The 22,755-nt window shown below is 40.5% G+C and overlaps 1 long non-coding RNA gene across 1 annotated transcript in view; it reads left to right on the forward strand.

Annotated features, from left to right (window-relative positions):
• LOC122204955 overlaps nucleotides 1–19,384 on the forward strand; it is a 39,135-nt gene extending 19,751 nt beyond the window's left edge. Inside the window, exon 3 of the long non-coding RNA XR_006195850.1 lies at nucleotides 19,002–19,384. This is a non-coding gene — a long non-coding RNA (uncharacterized LOC122204955). The remainder of the gene's footprint in view (nucleotides 1–19,001) is intronic.
• Nucleotides 19,385–22,755: the final 3,371 nt, after the last annotated feature.

Here is a 22,755-nt window from a genome sequence, read left to right on the forward strand (position 1 = left end):
TATCTCATGAATCTACATGTGATGATAATGAGGTAGGTGGCAAATATGACCAACCGTACTTTGCAGACTGAAATTGGGGCAGGATGGATGTGACTTGGCCCAAAGCTGTATCAAAACTCACCAATGGACTAGGAATAGTTTAAAAAAATTAAAAAAAGACTTGCAGGCATGGGGCCATTGTTCAGCCAATTCAAGTTGTGGTCTCCCTGTCCTCTTCATGGAAATCCCCTGGGGTCATGAAAATGCAGATTCCCTGGACCCTGCCCTAGATGCGCTGAAGCAGAGTTCTGGGAAGTGGATCAAGGAGTTTGCCACGTGGTGAGCTCCTTAGGTGGGTCTCAGCGCTTTAAAGTCTGAGAATGACTCATTAGGTGTGGTTTTTCACCATCTATACCTTTACTGTTTGGCTTCATGGGAATATACACTGAAAAATTCAGGAACTCAGTAACCGGTTCAAATAGGAAAGAAAGACTGAAAGAAAAAAATACTGGTTTACTTTCTTTTTTTTTAACATTTAAAAAAGTTTTATTTATTTTTGAGGGAGCGCAAGGCAGGGAGGGGCAGAAAGAGAGGGAGACAGGATCCGAAGCGGGCTCTGCGCAGACAGCAGCGAGCCTGACGTGGGGCTTGAGCCCAAGAACTGTGAGATCACGACCTGAGCCAAAGTTGGACGCTTAACAGACTGAGCCACCCAGGTGCCCCCTACTTTGTTTTTTTTAAAGCAGACTTATAAATGCTTCTCATGGTTTCCAAAGAGCTGTTTGAAGAACACGAAGCTGTCTATGAGTTGCTGGTGGGTATATTCTATCAACTACCTTCATTTACTGGTGTTTGCATATTCTGTTTTGACTTTTGAGCTCATCTGAGAGACCTCCCCGCTGCCTCCCAGAGGTTATCTGGGTGCTTGAACCAAGCAAATGCACGTGACATTTGTAAACCAAGGATGTTTCTGCTGCAGTACCACTAGCAGAAACTGTCCGGTGGCTCTTGAGCTAAGACCAGGGGAATGTCTGACAGGCTGAATCCGCCTTGGCAGAATCATCCGATTCACTGGCCAAACTCAGCTAACAGCGAGACAGACACTGATTGGGCTTTTTTCACGTCCTTACCTTTGGTCATTGTTTCCTGTTTTAAAAGTTTGACCAGAGGAGGTCTGTATAACAAATTATTAAAAGCGAGAAAAGCTTACTTTTCTAGAGAGAGAGATTAAGCTATGTTTGAACAATAAATAGAATCTAGAAGGTTACTGCACACGCTGTCAGTGTTCCTGAGGAGGCCTTTGGAAGCACAAAGCCATGAAGATTTAAAAGGGAGAAGATGTGTAGGTGGCGAGCGACTGGGTCTGCCCTCCAGGTGAGCACCTCCAAGTGTCCCACCCCTACCCACCCCCCAGCCCTCAGTTAACCTGCCTTCCAGGTCACAAGGCAGGTGAGGGAGAGAGATGGGTGGAGTGTGAGAGCCTCTCACCACTGCGGGCAAAACCCCATTAGAAGAAAATGATTCACAAACCCTTACTTTGTAAAGAGCCGAAATGATAAGTGTGGGTTCCGTCCCTGAAACTCCATGTTATGCTCCCCCCCTCCAGCATACCAAAAGAGATGATGAAAATACAGACGAAGTCATACGTCTTTCACAGACATTTCTTTTTTTTTTTTTTTAATTTTTTTTTCAACGTTTTTAATTTATTTTTGGGACAGAGAGAGACAGAGCATGAACGGGGGAGGGGCAGAGAGAGAGGGAGACACAGAATCGGAAACAGGCTCCAGGCTCCGAGCCGTCAGCCCAGAGCCTGACGCGGGGCTCGAACTCACGGAGTGCGAGATCGTGACCTGGCTGAAGTCGGACGCTTAACCGACTGCGCCACCCAGGCGCCCCTTTCACAGACATTTCAATATGTAAACACAAATGAAACCGTGTGAGAGCTCTGTTGTAATCGGGAAAAACTGGACACAACACAAATGCCCATTTGGTGTGGAAACATTTAAATAAATTATGAAATACTCACCCAATGAAATTTCTTGTAGCTGGTAATCAAATGAGGTATTTCTGTATATGTGGGCATAGGTAATATCTAACATGTATTTTTAAATTTTATTTTATTTTTTTAATTTACATCCAAGTTAGTTAGCATCTAGTGCAACATTGATTTCAGGAGTAGATTCCTTAATGCCCCTTATCCATTTAAGCCGTCCCCCCCAAACCCCTCCAGCAACCCTCTGTTCTCCATATTTAAGAGTCCCTTATGTTTTGTCCCCCTCCCTGTTTTTATATTATTTTGGCTTCCTTTCACTTATGTTCATTTGTTTTGTATCTTCAAGTCCTCATGTGAGTGAAGTCATATGATATTTGTCTTTCTCTGACTAATTTCGCTTAGCATAATACCCTCTAGTTCCATCCACGTAGTTGCAAATGGCAAGATTTCATTCTTTTTGATTGCCAAGTAATACTCCATTGTATATATATATATATATATATATACCACATCTTCTTTATCCATTCATCCATCAAGGGACATTTGGGCCCTTTCCATACTTTGGCTATTGTTGATAGTGCTGTCTAGAATGTATTTTTTAAGCAAAGTATAAAAGAATGTGTTCTGATTCTGTTTGTAAAAATATTGGCCACCAGACATATTAGCATATGCATGTGAAGAAAACTTTGAGGAATAAGCACCTGATGGCTAAGAGGTTTGGGACTTCTGCAGATATTTACTTTTTACAGTATGAATTTCTCTTACATTTGAATTTCTTATAAAGAACGCAATTATGTTCGTAATAGATACAGCAAATTTTAAACATTTAAAAAATGAAACACTGAAAAATTCCTTTGGGGGAATTTTTCTGCATGGGCTAGACTGGCTGAGGTTCTTACAATGCTGGTCTAATGAAGTTTGGATGAAAGATGCCATGCTAGTTTGGTTCGGGGAAGGAGGTGCTGGGACAGTTGGGAATGTGGAAAGTTTAGGGAAGTATAACATCCGGGGAAGGAAAAGAGAGGAAGCAGCGTTAGGTGGAGGAAGCCATCAGACCCCGACGCTGAGTTGACAAAATCTCAGCCAGTCTACTGGGAAGCACTGGGTTCCCATGCTGGGACCTCATATGAACCTTTGGACCACTGCCTTGCACAGTCATTGTCTGAGGGGGCAGTGACCTGGCCCTGAAAGCTGGGCCAAACCCTACGAGAGCTAACACCTGGAGGCTGTGTGCCAACCAGGCACCTGATGGCCACAGGGCCAGTCCTTTCTTGAAAGGTGGTCTGAGCTAGGCATTTATGCTCCCGTGCCTTTCTCTCTTCTCCTTGGGCAGGCTTGCGTGTTTACAATAAAGATGGTTTGGGGTGAAATCTTCCACTTTCTCTGGGCCACCGTACTTTTCTATCCACAGTGCTTTCTAACCATCTCAACTCTGGTTCAGCTACAGTTTGAAAATACAGTTTAAAGAGCAGCTTACTGCATGTGGATGTTACAAAGGATAAACCAATTTATATTAGTCAGAATATATAGACAATTGTTGAAAAGAAAAATTCAAATGAGTAAATTTTTAAGATCTTACTGACTTTATTCAAGGACTCGTGAATTGGGCAACATCCAACCTAGCAGATAGAAAGGAGATCTGAAGAGCTGTGCAAGGCATGAGAATTTATAGGCAGAGGAGCAGAAACAAATTGGTTGTACTAGGCAAAATAATGGATCTGCTATTGCAAAGTTACTTTTTCTACAGCATTTATCAGGCAGGTTACTTACCAGTTAATGCGTATCACATGATTCCTGATTGACTGGGTTAAGATTCCATTTCTGGGAGATCCACGACTAGAATTAAATTAAGTCTCAGTTTGGTGTTGTGGGGCTTGACATAAGTGACTCCAACTTGGGCCCATTCTACTGTTTTTTAATAATATATGCCTCTGTTTTTAACAATATATGTTTACTTTTATGAACTTCTCTGCATGGTTTCAGAGAAGGTCTTGGAAATTATCAATGGCAAATACTTAAATATATAAACACTTTATATTCATTAACATGGCATCTCACAACAGCCTCTGAGGAAGTTACTACTTTATCCTTTTTCTGTAGACGAAAAAACTAAAGCTCAGAGCGTGGTTGTGTAACCTTCCCCATGTCACTCAGAAGAGTGAAGATTTGAACCCAAGGAGTCTGACTTCAGAGCCTCTATTTGTAAATACCATAAGGAACTGCTCCTTCAGCTCAGTATGTTGACCACAAGTTGTGGATTCAGCGAATCCAAAGGAAAAGAAGTATCTGTGGTGTTAAATAAAAACTACCTATCAAGACGGGGGTCCTGGGAGATACTCGAGGAATGGATTTGGGGGCCTGGCTGCAGATCCAGATGGGGCAGACCGCACCTAGGCAAGGTTTGCCATGGGGATCAATGCATTAGCCTCCATTCACCCTGCATATGTCAGGCTCTTGCCATTGAATGGAGAGACACTTGAATTAGCTGTCTCCAAATGGAACAGCTTAACCTTTGAATGTAAAACAATTATTTTCACCTTGGAAGTTAGTGAGAAGCCCCTCTTTCTTGTCCCGAGGAGTCCCTTGGACCTGCCATAAAACCTACGAGGTTCTATATTGTTTCCACAATGTTCCCCATCTCTCTTTCCTCTTGTTCTCCGGGTAAATGGAGGTATGGGCTGATAAACAATTTTATCAGGCACTTGCCTTTCGTTTCTATTCGTAAGTAGTCTTGAGGCAAAAATTCTATTTCAAAAAAAGGTATGGAGAATCTCAATTACAGATGTTGAAATTCGCAGTCAACACAGCATTCTTTGTTGCTCCAGTTGTGAACAGTGCTCATAAACGGGGTCACTTATCTAGAAAATTATTAAAAATTCATTGTACGTGAAAGTCTCAAAAGTCCTTGAAAGGCAAATGTTAGGCAACGGCTGTTTCCATGACAACATCTCCTCATCCTCACTGATCCCTTGCTTCCCATTTTCCAGGAGATAAACACCTGTGTTGAACGGCAATCTTCTTTAATAATTTCAACAAACTTTGCAGAAAAACATGTTGATCATTCTCCACCGGTGATTGGAATTTTCCCGTGCATCCTTATGTTATGCTAATCAGTCTTTCCTGAGGCAGCGAAGCATGTCTTTGCTGGAGTAGAAAATATTCTCCTGACTACTTTTTCCAAAAGATTTGAAGAGTGGTAGTGTCTTCGCAGCAATGCTTACTGGCAGCGTCTGACCAGGCACCGTGCAATAAACTGGTGCTTCTCACAGTTTATTTTTTATTTTTTAAAAATTTGGAATATTTCTTTTTGAGAGAGAAAGACAGAGTGTGAGTAGGGGAGGGGCAGGGAGAGAGGCAGACACAGAATCTAATCTGAGCAGACTCTGTGCTGACAGAGCCCAAAGTGGGACTTAAACTCAGGAGCCGTGAGACCATGACCTGAGCGGAAGTCGGATGCTTAACTGACTGAGCCACCCAGGTGCCCCTCTTCTCACAGTTTAACCTGTCAACTCGTGACCTAGCCCATCACTAAAAATTAAATTGTGGATTTCGTTGATTTAGTGTCGATCTGTGGATCAACACTATCTGTTGGTTCTCTGGTCAAATCATTAGGGAGTTGTAAATTCGTGTTTGAAGTCTCATTTTTAATAGGAAAGAGATGACAGGGAAGAAGGCATGTCATAATTACAAGTCTGAGAGACTGACCGTATCAGAAAAATCATTTCAGCAGTGAGTCTGTGTCATCATCTTGATGACCGTGAATTTTGTATATGGCAATAGTAATAGTAAGAAGCAAACATGGAAAGGGAGAAACAAAGATATTCATTTTCTTAAGAAAAATCATTTTCTACTCACAGAATTCGATCACTGTGATATGAACCCTGGTGTAGCTAATGCTCTGTGGGCTGGTTTGATATGCTCTTCCACAGGCATTCCAAATAGGAAAATGTACCTCTTTCCCCCACAAATTGGAACTCAGGCAGTGAAGACTTGCATCTTACTTTGGAAAATCAAAGAGTGGTCATTTACACCTTCTGCCTAATTCTGAAAAAAATTTCTAAGTGCTCTGCTGTTTACTTTTGAAAAGAGAGTAAGGGAAAAAAGAAAGTGGGACAGAATAACAGGGAAAGAGAAAGGGGAAGAAACATATTTGCGTGTGTGTGTCTAAAAGACGTTAACCACAAAGAATGTTGCTTTACGTGAAAAGTGATAATTTCTACGTTGCTCATAAATCTTGGGCTAGTCCCATGGAGGTGGATGGATACTAACAGGAGGATTTGCTGCTTCCGTTTCCCACCCTTTAACAAACATCATTTCGCTGACAAAGCCACTGTCATTTCATTTTGAATAAGGCTGACTCAGCATGCAGACATGAAGTTCAGATAACTTCACCATTAACCTGAGGAGAAAGATGGAGAGCATAAAACAGGGGAAACTTTTATACCCAAAATAAAATATGAAAATCGAATCTGAATCAAAATCTGAAGTACCAAAATTTAAACTAAAAACCGAGGTAGAAATGATAAAGTTTATAATAGCTTTAAGAATAGACTCACACAGATTAAATTAGGTTTTTATAGAATAGATTAAAAAAGAAACACCCATGTAGAAGGAGGAGAAAACCACTTTTGGCTACTTATACACAATTATTTATATTTTGAGCTATTTAATTTTTTTCCCTTGGGAAGAGCTTTTATGTTTGTTTGACATAATTTTGGCCATACTATATGTATTTGTATTGTATGTGCATTTGGGAAATTAAAATCTGGTTTTTAGAGGCTCTTACTTGTACTTTATCAAAAATGGTCCTATGGTAGGGACACCTGGGTGGCTCAGTCAGTTAAGCGTCCGGCTCTTGATTTTAGCTCAGGTCATGATCTCAAGGTTTGTGAGTTTGAGCCCCTTGTCTGGCTCTGTGCCGTCAGCTCAGAGCCTGCTTGGGATTCTCTCTCTCTCTCTGCCCCTCCTCTGTTTGTTCTTTTTTTTTTTCTCTCTCTCTCTGAGTAAATAAATAAAATTGAAAAATATATTAAAAATGGTCCTATTATATTTAATTTATGGAACGTCAAAGTGGGAAGGATAAGGAGCTGAGTAGTTAAAAGAGTTTCAGATGGGGTCTTTATTTATTGAGCTTTTGATCTGTTATTTAGAAATCTGTGTATGTAAACTAGGAATCAGAAATTTTTTTTCCCCAAGAGCAGGTGTGTTTAAAACTCATTGCATTAGAAGTTTACATGAACCTTTCAGTAGTGATTTTATTTCATCACCGTGTAAAGGTAGCTGAATTTTAACGAATCAAGCTTTAAAGACAATTGTTTAAAAAAATCACTTTGGGCACAAATGACATCATCTCAAACTGTTGTGTTGATTCCAATGAGAGAATCAAAACCAGATGAGTTTAGTGGATTTGCAGATTACTGTCAAAATGTTCAGCCCTCAGAGTTTCCGACTTTAACCAACACTCTCTCTGAGAGATTATTTGAAGTATTCAATAATAATCTTGACCTACTTTTGTTCTGAACTTAAGTGGTAGATGATCAGAGGGCAATTCCACAGACATCAGAGCTGAAAAGCATCAGTTAGTGTTTACATGCAGGCAGCAAAGCACCCTGATACTTTTCCCTTTTTTTGTTCCTCAACATATCAAACATTTTAAAGTTCACTCCAGAAATCATTGTTAAAGTCAAGAAATTGGTGACCGGTCCAAAAGCAGAGATTGTTCTCCAAAACAATGCTTTTGAAATGTCATTGCAATTTCAGGCATTTGAATTTTTGTTTGTTTTATTTGGCTTTCAGATTATGGATATTTCATTGTTCTCCCCCCACACTGAATTAATGTGGCAACTAAGCAATTTCTAGAAGATAGGTTTAAAAAAGGAACACAGACTTATCTCTGCTAGGAAAATGACTACACTCATTCTTTCATTTTTATTTTTCTTACACCAATTCTTGTACTTCTGTAAGTTGAATAAATAGGTTTTAAAAATACAGATTTTTGAGTATTGGACTGAAGACACTAATGGATGCTTTTTATTATAAACAGAGGATATTTATAAATTTGCTTATTGATGGTAATAATCTATCCATAATTGAACTACTGTTTTCAGTATCACAATACAACTCTTTCCATGGGGTCTGTGATTGGAGAATCTGATGTACAAAAAGTGTGATGAGAAACAAATATTAGTAGAAATTAGTGGCAGTCTGTCTCTTTTAATAATATTGCTATAAAAACTCATTTGTGAGTAAGAAATGAACTTTTTTTTCTAAGCTTCCATCAGATTGTTGCCCCTAATTTGCTATAGTCTAGTTATTGTAAAAGTGATTGTGTTTTCCTACCATTTGCCATATAAATTGGGGTTCAATAGAGAGTTTGGGGTTTATGTACTAGTGAAAAAGAAGAATAATAACAATATTTTTGGATTTCAACCGAAAGTTGCCAACAGTTGGTTTTGCTAAATAGGGACACTGATACAAACACGTGTTCCCTATTATCCTCAACCCTTGCAGAATTTGCAAGCATTTTCCAGTGTTCAAGCCTCTTCCTGGGCACATAGGAAGACTATTTCCCGGTTTCCCCTCTAGTTAAGCGGAGCTGTTTGATTTGTGATCTAGCCAGTGGAAGGTAAGCAGAAGTGACTTGGTTCGGCACCAGACCAAGGCGATGAAGAGCCAAAGTGCCTTCCCCCTCTTTCTTCCATTCCGCATGCCCATGGGTAAAGTGAAGAACTCCAAGATGGTGGGTCCACACAATGGAAGTTACCAGGATTCCCGAGTCTCTGCTTGGAGGAGATGTGCCATTAGAGCGACCTGACTCACAACGGACTACAATGTGACAGGCAATAAGTAACATTAATGACCCAATATGCCACCCTTCCATAAAAAGAAGAGTGCTTTAAAACAAAAAGATGTAGGAAAGGTATTAGCTCATAATTTTAAGAAATTAAATAAATTTTGTTCTGGCACTGCTGACTGCCAAAAACATGGTCACCAGCCGGCCTTAACTGTGGACTGGTGTTTAGGAGCACCTGTCATAATAATTAAGAGCAATGACTAAGGTCAGACAGATATGGGGTTGAATCCCAGCCCTGCTGCTCCCAGGTGTATGGTTTGGCCAAGACACTTAATATCTCTGAGATTCAGTTTCCTCATTTGTAAAGTGGGGATAATGACAGCATCTATGTTTTAAATTGGGGTCAAGATTAAATGAGATGCTGAATGACTCCTTGCAAGGGCTCAATAAGCATTGGTTATTATATATATCTTGGCTTCAGAGAGGATCCCCATCTCATCATTTCTCATGTTTCCTTGAGTTTATTCCCTTACAATGTTTAATATTTTATAATCCAGGAAATTAAAATGCAAGCATCTTATCCACTGGAATAATTTTCCTGCCATTTCGTTAGAAGTTATTGAAAACAGGAAACTGGCTATTAGAAAGAGTTAAAAGGAGATGATGAGGCTGGCACATTGGGAATAGATATTTTGGACTGTGCAGCTTAGGGTTAATGAAAGAAAGAAAAGCAAAGACCACCCATGCCATAGAATCGTGTTCCCTTGCCTGGATATGCCCAAGAGCAAAGGAAAGAGTTGATAGAGGCAGACAGAAGGTTCTGGAATGTTCTAGTATATTCTGTAGAACCAGGTATAGCATCACAATCATACAACCATATTAATAAGAGGCTAAATTAAACATCCTGATCAATAGACAGGTAGAATTTCCTACTTTTGGTAAATGTTATGTCAGATTGGTGATCAAAATTGCCTTGTATATATCTCTGAAACCACTTTCGTTAGATTGGGAAGTCAAAAGCTATTACACAGAATGGTATAGTCTCTATTCCTTCAGTTTTTAACATCTTCCTAATAGGAGACTTCTTAATTCATAGCATATTGGATCCCTGGACCAAGTAGACTGAGAAATTCAGCCTTACTCCCATCAACATCCAGTTGTTTAGAGATTTTTTAACTTGCAATCAGATCCTTCACTAATCATTTTATTGTCTGTGATGGGAAACTTAGCATAAAAAAGGCATAAATTATTGTAACAGTGTTGTATGGTGACTATATATATAGGGGTGGGGGGACATGAGATCACAATGACAGACTTACTATTTTTCTGATATTTTGTTGCTGATATTTTGTTGTTTCTGATATTTTTGTTTCTAAGGAATTCTTTTTCAGGAAGCACTTGTTGACTTGTATACGATTGAAAAAATGATCTCGGGAATTCATAAATTATTTTAATTTAGCTACATTATCAAAGTGCATTGTCTGGTTTCTTTAGATCTTGGAGATTTATTGTCACTAAAGTCCCTGTTATGTTACATGTGGTAAAATAATATTTATGTAAATATATAAATAGCATTATATATCTATTTATAAATAAAATTTTGGGAGATGCTTTCTATTAACTTCCTAAAATGACCATCCCTTGTATTGGTTACAGTTATTAGTTCCAGAGAACAGGTTATAGCCTGAACTTACAGGAACCACTCCCAAATCACACACAGACCTAGACTTCCCAAGGAAGCTGCCGCCTTCGCCACAGTCAGGGAGCCAGAATCACCCCTGGTTCCCTGGCTGTAAGGGAGTCCAGTCAATGTAATTCATACACAACCAACTGGTGTGCCAAAGAGCATCGGAATGGAGGCTGGGTGAACTGACGTTAATATCAGCCCCCCCCCACCCCCGGCAATGCATGAAATGTGGTAGATACTTTACAGAGGTAGCTAAAGGTCTCGTTTTGTGGATCTGTGTCACACAAGGAAATTGTCATAGTGATTTGCCGTTAACATTAGTTTCTTGATCATGAAAAGACATTTTTATCCAAGAGAAACCCTGAGCATCTGTAGAGATCTGCATCTTTTTAATGGGAGATTAATCTGTCACAGAGGTCAGCATAGTAGGACCTGTGGGGCCAATCCTGCCCACCAGCTGTTTTAGCAAATAAAGTTTTATTAGAACACAGCCCCTGTCACTCATTTATGTATTGTCTATGGCTGCTTTCACGTGACAATGGCTGAGTTACAAAGTGTGACAGAAACCATATGGTCTGCAAAGTCTCCAGTATTTACTATTTGGCCCTTGGCAGAAAAGTTTGTGGATCCCTGATCCAGCCCCACTACACGTGTTTGGAGAACTCATTGGAATTAATATTTCAATTAGTGATCATGCAAAACAGCGTTGATGAATTCTGATTTTTTAATAAACAGTACGCTGGTGAGGTCAGTGTGGCAAGAATATGAACACACACATGTACGCACACTAAAATAAAATCAAAATAAAACAAAAAAACCCCCACATTCTCACAACTATTGATCATCAAGGTGAGAAATGTGTAGAGTTCTCTTATGTTTCTATCCAAGAATTCCCCAGATTTGATTTTACAGATAATTGGGAATGTCTTTTTAACAGATTTCTGTATGATTTTCCCAGCCAGATGTCTTCAATTTGTTCCTTGGATCTTGTGGCCAGTCCACAGGGATTCTGACAGCCTCTCTCACAATAAGATGTTAGAGATGACAGAATGGATCGGGTGAATGTTGTGAATGCACCCACAGAGGACAAGGAGATCGTCTCCTATTGACAGAACATGACTTGCGTGATCATCTAATTTTTTATGGCTTTCTTGAGCACTAAGTTTCTAAGCAATTTTCAGCTACAGCGCTAACCTCCATTTGCTTCTGCCAAATTATTACAAACGACATTCTTTCCCTGTGTTTTTGGAATAGGTAGGACCATATCTGGTCACATTAGGTGTGTGAGGATTTGGTACCTGCATCAGATAATTTTTCACAAGCTCCTCCAATTTCATAAGGTGGCATCTTACTCCTATCAAAAGCATTCTTACCACGGTTAAAACTTTAGTGAATGGGAAAGAGTATGGAACACACAGTTAAAATGATAAGCAAATTTCCTGAGCATCTACTGCTTATAAAATCTTTTCTTCTCTTCCACAGCCAGGGATGTTTGTTTCCTTCCTTAGGAGGACATTGGAGAATCGAGGAGTATAGTCACTTCCCAAATTTCTGGAGACCGTGCTACAAGCATGGAACCCTGGCTGCCTGTGGGAGTAAATACTCGCTGTTGCCTGGCTGGCCTACACCCCATGCCACATATTTAAAACAGCTTCTCCATTTCTGAAGGATGAGAGCTTATTTCCTTTGCTGTTGGTGCTAGATTATTAGTCTTCTTTTTATTACTACTCCTGGTTGAACTCACTTCCTATCCCAGTCTGGTTCTCAAAGGGCCTCTCTGCCCACTAACTCTTCCATTCTCCCCCCACAAATGCATGCTTGCACTGTGGTCATTCTGCACAGGTACAGCCAGTGGGGGGATTTAGTGACCCCCTCTTCGAACCCCCACTCTCAACACACTCAGGTTCTCCAGTGTCCTGATTTGTGGCTTTGGCTGCCGTTTGCAGTCGCTGGCACTCTTTTAACTTCTACCTCTGAGGGTCACATTATCCATGATGCCCTGGCAAAAAACCATCCTATTTATTCCAGGTCATTTTTGACCTTCTGTCTGTCTGCCTGCTCTTGTTTCCAGGTGGCTACATCTAGGTGGGTACTTTTCAATGCTGCACTTGGAAGCTTTTATGCTTTTTTTTTTTTAAGTTTATTTTCTCTGCCCACCCTGCTGGGTGTGATGTTTATTCATTTCATCTACACAAAGTGGTATTTTAAGAGAAAGACTTATATCTAAAGCTTGGTTTTTATCATTGAGATGGAGATTTGGGAGAATGTTCTGGGAGAGTAGTGAAGGCACTCTGTGCTCAAATGATCTCGACTTTTTCAAGGAATGAAATTTCAGGAGCAGTTTCCATAATGGTGTCAAACCATGTAGTTGTGGGGTTAACACAGAAACAAGTCTGGGGAGAGAGTTTGGCTTAACAGAAATCTCAGAGATGAAAGGTAAATTTAGTGAGGTTTGTCTGAGATTAATGGAGGATCCATGGTGTGGAAAATTCATTTTCCTCAAAAAAAGCTGGAAAAAGAATGAGAGATAGGGTTGGGGACTGGAGCAGTGAAAAGGAATCTAAGGATTGAAGTTTGATTCCTCTTGGATTGCAAGTAGGACTTTGGTCAAGTTACTTCAAAGCCTCAATTTCTTTATCTGTCAAAGAAACACAGAAATATATGGGGCGCCTGGGTGGCTCAGTCGGTTAAGCGTCCGACTTCGGCTCAGGTCATGATCTCACGGTCCGTGAGTTCGAGCCCCGCGTCGGGCTCTGTGCTGACGGCTCAGAGCCTGGAGCCTGCTTCGGATTCTGTGTCTCCCTCTCTCTGACCCTCCCCTGTTCATGCTCTGTCTCTCCCTGTCTCAAAAATAAATAAAAATGTTAAAAAAATTAAAAAAAAAAGAAATATATATCTATACATGTATATGTATATGTATATCTATATCTATATCTATCTATCATCTATCTATCTATGTATCTATCTATCTATATGGTAGGCTTCAGGTGAAGACTAAATGTATGTCACGGAGTAGGTGCTCCACTAACACGAGTTAAATTATTTCCATTATTTTATTAGTTTCACCCAGTGTTACTTTTGAGCATCTTCCATGCATATATCCTTCAGCTCCTAACTGCTCATTATACTGGAACTTCTAGGACCATGGCACTTCAGTAAATGTCTTCCAATGTGCTCCCAATCTCTGAATCACCAACTTCTCCAATATACAACAAAATTCTCCATTAACAGTAACATCTGGGGAACTACTTCAGTTAACTGGAACCTTGGTTGTTTCATTTACTGTTACTAAAACCTTCTGGTTTAGGGTTTAAAGCCAATGGAATGTTCATGAACATTCTTTGCATGTGAATGTTGGCTTTCCCTGTTGAAAACTATAGTTAATGAAGATAGGGCTAAGTGACTCAACAACGCAAGTTGGCAGCTGATTTTGTGAATAAATCTCCGGGAGGAGCTTAGTTTTTGTTATTTTTTCTTTCACCCAGAAAAGGAATATAGCAAGTGGGAGTTATTTTGGCTCTGATAAAGCACCTCTAATGAAGTTTCGGCTGGTTGGTTTGAAGAGAAGTGGTCACATCAACTTCCAAGTCGCTTGTTGATGTTGTCATACACTAGTGAGAGAGAAAGAAGGTATAATAATGACTCAGATTTACACCAAAGACAACAGGTTCGTGGTGACATACCTAACAGAAGAGACCACTCTAGAAAGCCCAATACAGGAGCAAGTGGGAGCAGGGCTTGTTTAGGAGGGGCACTGTGTTATAGGCAAGGATTTTGCAGGGAGGTTAGGGAAAGAAGGGCCTTTCAGTGGGGCATCTACAGGGATTTTGGGTGGAAATAAACCGTGTTTCCCATCTTGGGTTAGAAAAGGATGTATTAGAAGTGTTTAGAGGGCTTGCTTCACATTCAGAGCATTTTTATGATGACTAAATCTATTTATAACCCACCTATGCCATTGAAAAGCTAAATTTAGCTCAGTTGGGAGTGTGACCAAGGAACAGATGTGTTACTGGGTCTATTCTCCCCATGATGCAACCAGATTTCTTGTTTGCAAGGCCTGGCCACGTCCAATGCTGTTGAAAAGATGACTAGAAAATTGCATTTTTTGAAAGCTATGAACATCCTATGTTCTAACGTAGGTCTAGCTTCTGATGAGGGGAGAATTTGGTGGGAGAAGTTTCCTCTTTTTGTGGCTCCATTTGGCGAGTTATTTCACCTTTAAGAAATGAGAGAGGAGAATTGAAGTCTGAATAATTTATAGTGTATAACTATTACATGCAGTGAATAATCATCAGGACAATATCAGTGCAAGTAACAAGAAAAATAACTGCCAAAACATATGGCATCACACCACAGCAGCTGTAAGAGCAATTTTCAATCATCTAGAAATTTCAGGATCTTTCTGAATGCCAACAAATTATTATTTCTGTTGGATCCTGAAAATAGGGCTTCCACATAGAACCTTCTGTGTCTCACACTTCAGTAACTTCAATTGCATGTTGCCTAACCATCTCTTCAGTGCTTTAACAGCCAACTTCCACTGTCAGGAGGGATCCTCTAGAATGGTTAATGTGGCAGAGACTGGCTATATATACTCACCAAACCATTTCCTTTTCCTGGGCCCTCAGCTAAACTGTATTGCCCAGCCCGCCTGCTTTTAGAAGGAGCTGTGTGAGTAGTGCTGGAGTAAGTGATACGTGCTCCTCCAGAGCTGACCCAAAAAGCATCTTGTTCCATTTAATGTATTCCCTCTCTTCCCCACTCTTGGCATTTGGGTGATCCCAGACTTCTATTGATGACGGGGTAGTCATAGCATGAAAGGGGCTTGGGTACCTGAGTCATCATGGGAAGAGGCTCATCCAATCACTAATATCCGCTTTGTCCTTTGTATAGTGAGAAATAAACTTTCATTGTATTAGGCCACTTGGAATTTAAAGTTGTTTCTTAGAGCAGGTAGCCTGTCCTGGCTGATACATTCAGGGCCTCACTCCACTGTCTTTGTGAACAATCCTTATCCATCAACTCATCTTTACGGCAGGTGACTCACAGTTCACTTAACGTGAGGAAAAGTCCTGAACTGATGGAATGACAAAGGCCCTTTTGTTCCTGAGAAATTTTATTTAGTTACTTCTGAGGCCATAGGATTAGTCAGTTATTGTGAAAGGCATCATGTGAGGTTAAGTGCAATCCATTTTGGAGAGAAGGAGAAAGGCGTGGGTTTTCAATTCAGGTGCAATGACACACAATGTCATACTTGTTGCATATACCCTGTTGCAAGGTATAGCATAAATGGCTTATTCTTAATTATGGATAATGTGCTGAAATATAGGAATTAAAAATTTTTTTAATTTGAAATGATTACAGACTCAGGAAATTGCAAGGAAATGTACAGGGAGCTTCCGTGAACCCCTTTACCTGCCTCGCCTTCCCCAGTGTTGATATTGTGTATAATTATAGAACTATATCAAAACTAGGACACTGACATTGTACAATTGAGAGCTGACTCAGATTTCACCAGTTATACCTGCACTCATGTGTGTGTGTGTGTGTGTGTGTGTGTGTGTGTGTGTGTGCAGTTGCTGCAGTTATATCAGACATACAGTTTTGTGTAACTGCTATTCACAATCAAGATGCAGAACTGTACCACCTCCACGGAACTCCTTCATGCTTACCCTTTATAGCTATATCCACATTCATCCTCTCTGCCAAACCTTAACCCTGGCAACCATTAATCTGTTCTCCATTTCTATAATTTTGTCATTTTGAGAATATTATAGAAATGGAATCGTACAATTTACATCATAAGTATTATATACTATAAGCATATGCCCTATGACATAATTATTTTGAGATCCATCCAAGTAGTGTATACCAGTAGTTCATTCTTTTTTATTGTTGAGTAGTATTCCATGGCATGGATATACCACAGTTAGTTTAACCATTCATCCATTAAAGAAATTAGGGCTGTTTCCAATGTTTGGCTATTAGGAATAAAGCTTCCATGAACATTCATGTGTAAGTTTTTGTGTGAGCATAGGTTTTAATTTCTCTGGGATAGATGCCCCAAAATGCAATTGCTGGGTCTTATGATATGTGCATTTTTAGTTTCAGAGGAAACTACCAAACTATATTCCAGAGTGTCTGTGCCATTTTACATTCCCACCAGCAATGTATGCGTGACCCAGTTTCTCTGCATTCGTGCCAGGATTTGATGTTATTACTATTTTGCATTTTAGCCATTCAGGTAGGTGTGTAGTGATATCTCCATTGTGGTTTTAATTTGCATTTTTCTAATAGTTAATGATATTGAAAACTTTTTCATGTGTTCATATTTTCTCTGGTGAAATATCTCTTTATGTCTTGGCCCATTTTCTGATTGAATTGTATTTTTTTTTCATGTTGAGTTTTGAGAGTACTTTGTGAAGTCTAGATATAATCACTTGGTTGGCTATGTGGTCTGTAAATATACTCTTCCACTCTTTAGTTTGTCTTTTCATTCTCTTGACAGGATCTTTCATAGAACAAACATTTTTAATTTTAATCAGGTCTATTTTATCAATTTTTTTCTAATAGGTTATACTTTTCACACCAAATCTTGCTAAGAACTCTTCATCTAGCCGCATGTCCCAAAGATGTTCTCCTATGCTTTTTTTTTTCCTGTGAAGATTTTGCAATTTTCTGTTTTACATTTAAGTTCTTGATCTATTTTGAATAAATTCTTTATAAGATATGAAGTTTAGGTCAAGGTTTTTGCTTACGGACGTCCACTTGTGTGAATGCGTTTTGAAAAGAAATGAGGAACCATCATACCATCCACAACATTACTTGTGTTTTCATAAACTTTTTTGAATAAGAGGGGGACACAGGGGAAGGTATGGCTATCATACTTATTTATGCCCCATATATAAGTAAAATTTTGTGTCAGGCATAGGGGAGGGTTTTAAACCAGCAGCCACAGATGAAATCCAACACTATGTATTTGTCCCACACAGTGTCTTTTAAAACATTTTGAGCCAACTTTAAACATTTGAAAATTTCATATGCAAAGGTATATTTTATGAATTCTCTTTCAAAACCAGAAGCTTCAGTAATGGGAGAGCCACATTCCTCCTTGACAATTGCATCCTTGAGTTGAGATGTCCCTTTGGATGAGACATGATCTCTCTTGTTCACTAGAGTCTCCACAAATCCCTGTCAATTCCCTGACACTGTGGGTTCTTGTCAGTGTCCCTTGCCCTCATTATAGTTTTCCGGGCATTATTGTTGCAGTTGCCTCGTGCTTGTTCCCGTATGGAGCTCTCTTTATTCACTTTAGATCTTTACAATGGTGACCTCCTTAGATTTCTCTTCCTCGCCTGTGGTTCTTTCTTTACTTTCCTTCCATTTCCCCTACCTCTCTCCTTTGCTTTGTCTCTCCCAGGTTATTGATGTAAGCCCACCGTCAACTTTGGTAAGCATTAACATGCTACCCAAAAGTGGCCCATCTGGGTAGTCCTAGGTCCTATGGGATCTTGACCTCAAGGACATCCAGCCAAGGTCTTGGCATGCCATGCACTGTTTGTCAGTTTCCAATGTAGAGATGGTGGTAGCGTGTGGGGAATACTCACTAGGTCTTTGTTTTTAAACCACCTGTTGTGACTTAGCTATTAAGTGCCCACTCTCCCGAGTTGGCCCACTGAGTCCAGTCATAAAATCATAGGTAGCTGCATCTGAACTATAATTATCCTAAGTCACACTAGGAGTCATTTGGGGGGGGGGGGGGAAGAGCCTTTCAACTAATAGATGACTCATGGCATCCTGGTGAGGGAAGGCCAAGAAAGAGCAGTGCCAAAGGAGGGGAAATTTCAAAAGCTTCTGGGAAAACCCAGGTCAAGGAGCATCAGACCTGGACTCCAAAGCCTTCTCTCAAATCCCACAAATCACATTTGATTTCAAAAGAAACAATGATAACAGACTTGAGCACAAGATGGCAGTCTTACGTCTGCTTCACTCCCCAAGGCTGTCTGGAAAAGGTGATAGGAAACAGAGCAGAAACAAAAGTCTTGTGTTGCTGAGAAATACTGAAAAATAAATAGTAATCAAGAAGGATGATGAGGGAAGGAAAAAGATTAAAAATAAGTGAAAGGGGTTTTTTTTTGTGTGTGTGCTGTGTTTTGCTTTGTTTTAGAAACTGGCTCCCATTAAAGTCTTGAGTCTGCTAAATATGTGTGGGCTTAGGTTCCACGTGTGTGTTTTGGCTCTGTTCTAGAGAAAAGACCTTAGGAAAGTACAGGGGATATAGAAGGAAGCAGAAACCATATGTGCTGGGAGAAGGCAGGAAAGGGCCTTGGTTCTTGGATGGAAGGGGTCTTGGGCTAGACTATAATGACCTCTTTTCAGTGTTCTTATGAAAATAGGAGAATGGGGCATTTCCTTCTTTATACAAAGACCTATGCTAAATGCTAACAAGTGTTGAGACAGGGTTTCACTCACAGCCTATATTTAACAGGAAATTTAAAAACCCTGTTTCTCCTCTTTCTCTCCCTGTCTCTCTGTCTCTCTGTCTCCAGTAGCCACTGAAATCCAGAATGAGGGAGAAAACTACCTACTCCGGAACACCCTCTTTTCTGCCAAAATATATCATATTCCAGAATGAAAAGATGAATGAAGAGGAAAGTCTAACTTAACAAGAAGCTCTCTGGAATCCTCTAATGAGACACCCAACATAGCCTTGGCAGTACAGAGGTAACCCGGTCCTCACAGCCAGCCCCATAACTGTGTCACAATCTCCAAAGCAAAGGAAGCTGGCTGGCTGTGCTTCCGAGACGAGGTGAGGTCATTCAGTGCCTTGACATTTCTTATGATGGCCAGCTGCAAGGCAGTCCTTTCAATAGGCAGAGAGGGGGCTTCTCAACTGATTGTTTTTTAGTCCATCCTGGAGAGTGTGGGTTACCTCGACACTGTAGATCCTTGTTGATCCTCTAGTATATGATTTTCTTCACTTACAAAATTAAATTAATAAAAGCAACGCTGCTTCTGAAGATGACATTCTTCACACGGAGGAAGTTGCAGACGTAAAGGTTCACGGTCAAAAACAGTATCTAATTTCTCATCCAAGAGCTTCGTGAGATAGAGGTCATGTGATAACATTATCCCCATTTGTTAAATGCAGAGCTGCAGGCACAGAAAGGTGAGGGGAGAACCTGAAACCACACTATGATTTTTGCTCCATGGACAATCTTGTGATCCCTCTGTGAATATTATTTATTCGGTTATCCAGGGAACAAAGAGTTCAAAGGACTCTTGAGAAATAGTACCAAAGACAGTGGCCGATCATGTCTTAGGGGATGTGGAACCACTGGAGATGACTCTCACAGTGTCCGCCCTCAATCTAAAAGTGCCAAGTGGCAATTTTTTTTCAAGTGAACACTAAAAAGAATTGATGTTTTGAGTTGTGTTTTGAGTATCTGATAACACTCTTTGAAGAGCATTAGAGATATCCAGGAGTACAGAAAACCCAGAATTAACATTATCTACCCTCAGAAGTTGAGTTATCCTTTGGAGACAGATTCGTCTCTCCTACTTGGCTCACTTGTGAGGGTAAGAGGAAATGGGAAGGCAGGAGGGCTTCTCCCAACTCCAGGACCTTCTCTCTTAATCCACAAGAAATTTTATCATGCACACAGAAGATGTCCTCCAGTGGTAGAGAAGGTTTATTAAAACTTTTAAAGGGCAATAGGGGGGAGGCAAAAGCTGCAGTTTCTGTGTTTGCAAAGGGCCTTGCAGAATCTCTAAGGCATCTGGACAGAAAAGAGGTATTTATATAATAAGGCATAAGGTCAGTCAACCGACCCTGGAGGGTCCTTTAAGAAAGAGAAACCACATAAGTGAAAGACCACAGAATCTCAAGAAGAGGTGGATTTTGTTCTACAGAATAATTTTTTTTTTTCTGTATAACTTGGGATAGAATAGTTCTAAGGTCATACAAAGCCGAGGGCTAGGGTCGATCCTCCAGTCGAGAGAAGGAGAAAGCCCAGAAGGAGATGCACACACATGAAAATACTTGGAAATGCTTCAGGGCCTGTCAATTGCCAAGTCTTGGCAGGAATCACCAAATACCCTTTAGACAGGCTGCTGCGTTGCTGGGGGTGGACCGGCCATAGGGCAGATTCTGATCAGAGCAGAAGGAAGTAGGGAGAAAGCAGTCACCGTGTCCTCTTAGAGTCTAGTCAGGGGCCAAGAGGCCAGCATACACAGTTGGTGCTAATTTTCTTGGGAGAGTAGAGGCAAGATGTGGGTGTGGCCACCCACATGCCCTGTGCTCTCTGGCCTCTTTGCCCTTATCATGCCACACCCCCACCCCCAGTTCTCTACTCTGGATAATTCAAGTGCATTCTTTAAGACTCATCTCAAAGGTCATTGCCTCCCTGAAACCTTACCTGCATCTCACTTTGTCTTCTATGATTCCCAGTACCTGCCTCCAGTCTTACGCCACATAAATGGACATGATCCACTTTGCATGTGTCTTTCCACAGGACTCCAAGCTCTTAGGAGATAGGGAACCTGTCTTATTCCTCTCTATATTTCCAGTGTTTAGCAACGTCGGTCGGTTGACTTGAAGAGAATTGGAGGTCTGATGGCTACCACCCCCAACTACCTCTCTAGAAGTCAGGGTATGAGCACTTAGGTTGGTAGCTCTCACTGGCTTGTGGCTGCTGCTGGTTGTAAGGCAGTCACAGAGTGTGTTCAAAGGCTCTAAGGCTGTATAAAATATTGCCTTCACAAGCAATAGCAGTGTATCCTTGTTTATACCATTATAAACATTATCCTTTTTCTGGAGAGCAATTACTTTACTGATGGAGAGTTAATTAATTAATTATGTAAATACAGGTAAGGATCTGCCCAGAGAAATGTAAGAGATGTGGAGAGGGTTTTGTGGCCAGTGCAAATGAGGCAGCTAGAACTCATTTCTCTCTTACAAAGTCCTAGAATATCACCGTCAAAGGACACCATGGAGGGTATCCAATTCCTCATGGTTTTGGTTATTTATTGCTGTGTAGGAATAATAACCTAAACCTTCGTGGCTTAAAACAGCAGCCGTCTTACTCTACCTCACAATTCTGTGGGTCAGGAATTCAGGCAGGGCTGGTTAATTCTTTGGTTCCGGATAGCATCAACATAAGTCACTCAGTGGGATTCAGCTGGTGGATAAATTGGCTGGAGGACTCAAGAGACTTCCTCCCATGAGTGGTGTCTAGGAGGGAAAGCTGGGCTTAGCTGGGACCCTTGCCTGAGATCTTTCCAGCATGGCAGTCTCAGGGTAGTTGGGTTTCTTACGTGGTGGTTCAGGGAGTTCAAGAACAAGTCTTATAGGTTATGAAGCAAAAGTTGCATCTTTTTGTTTTTTTTAATGACCTAGACTCAGAAGTCACCTTTGCTACTTTATATTGGTCAAGGAAGTCACAAGCTTGCCTAGATTCAAGGGAAGGGGACACAGAGTCCACTTTTCAATGGGAGTAATGTCAAAAGATCTGCGACCATGTTTTCAAATTGCCATTCCTATTTTACAGATAGGCAAATTGAGGCTTAGGAAAAGTAAGTTATAAAGTGGCATAGTTGTGATGGAAACTCAAGCCCAATGATTTCTATAACAAAGCTTATATTGCAGGATGGTCTCTGTGACATGATAGAGTATTTGCTATGTCTGCTTATTCTATTTTTTTCCTTTCTTTCCTTTCTTTTCCTTTCCTTTCCTCTCCTCTCTTCTCCTCCCCTCCCCTCCCCTTTCCTTCCTTTCCTTTCCTTCCCCTTCCCCTTCCCCTTCCACTTCCCCTTCCTCCTCCTCCTCCTCCTCCTTTTTTGATTAAGGCAAACAACAACAACAACAACAAAAAACCTCTTTAGTTAAAGGTACTGGAAAGAACAAATACAAACAAGTTATATTCCCTATAGATATTTTTTAGAATAATGATCAAAATTCAGAGCTATCCTTAGAGATGAAAATTAAAACAGTAAAGCTTGCCATGCACAGTATTATGCCTATGTTTATTAATAAAGTTTTGTATAAAAGGCTGACTTCAGAGTTGGCTGGAGTGGCCAATATGGCCGAAAGACCCTGTGCTTTTCCCTAGGGACAGAAAGGGAAGGTGTCAGGGTATTACCTTGAGTTCTGATTGTCCACTAAATTCTGTTTCAACATGAAGATTAGGAAAATTCCAGACTATATTTTGCTGAGACTTTATTTAGGAAACTATGAAAAATGCGTTAATTGGCCCCGAGTGTCCATTCTCCTTTTCTTTGCTTGAGTAATAGAACCCCCCACCT

Source organism: Panthera leo, chromosome D4 (assembly GCF_018350215.1).
Source record: "Panthera leo isolate Ple1 chromosome D4, P.leo_Ple1_pat1.1, whole genome shotgun sequence".
Lineage (NCBI taxonomy): Eukaryota > Metazoa > Chordata > Mammalia > Carnivora > Felidae > Panthera > Panthera leo.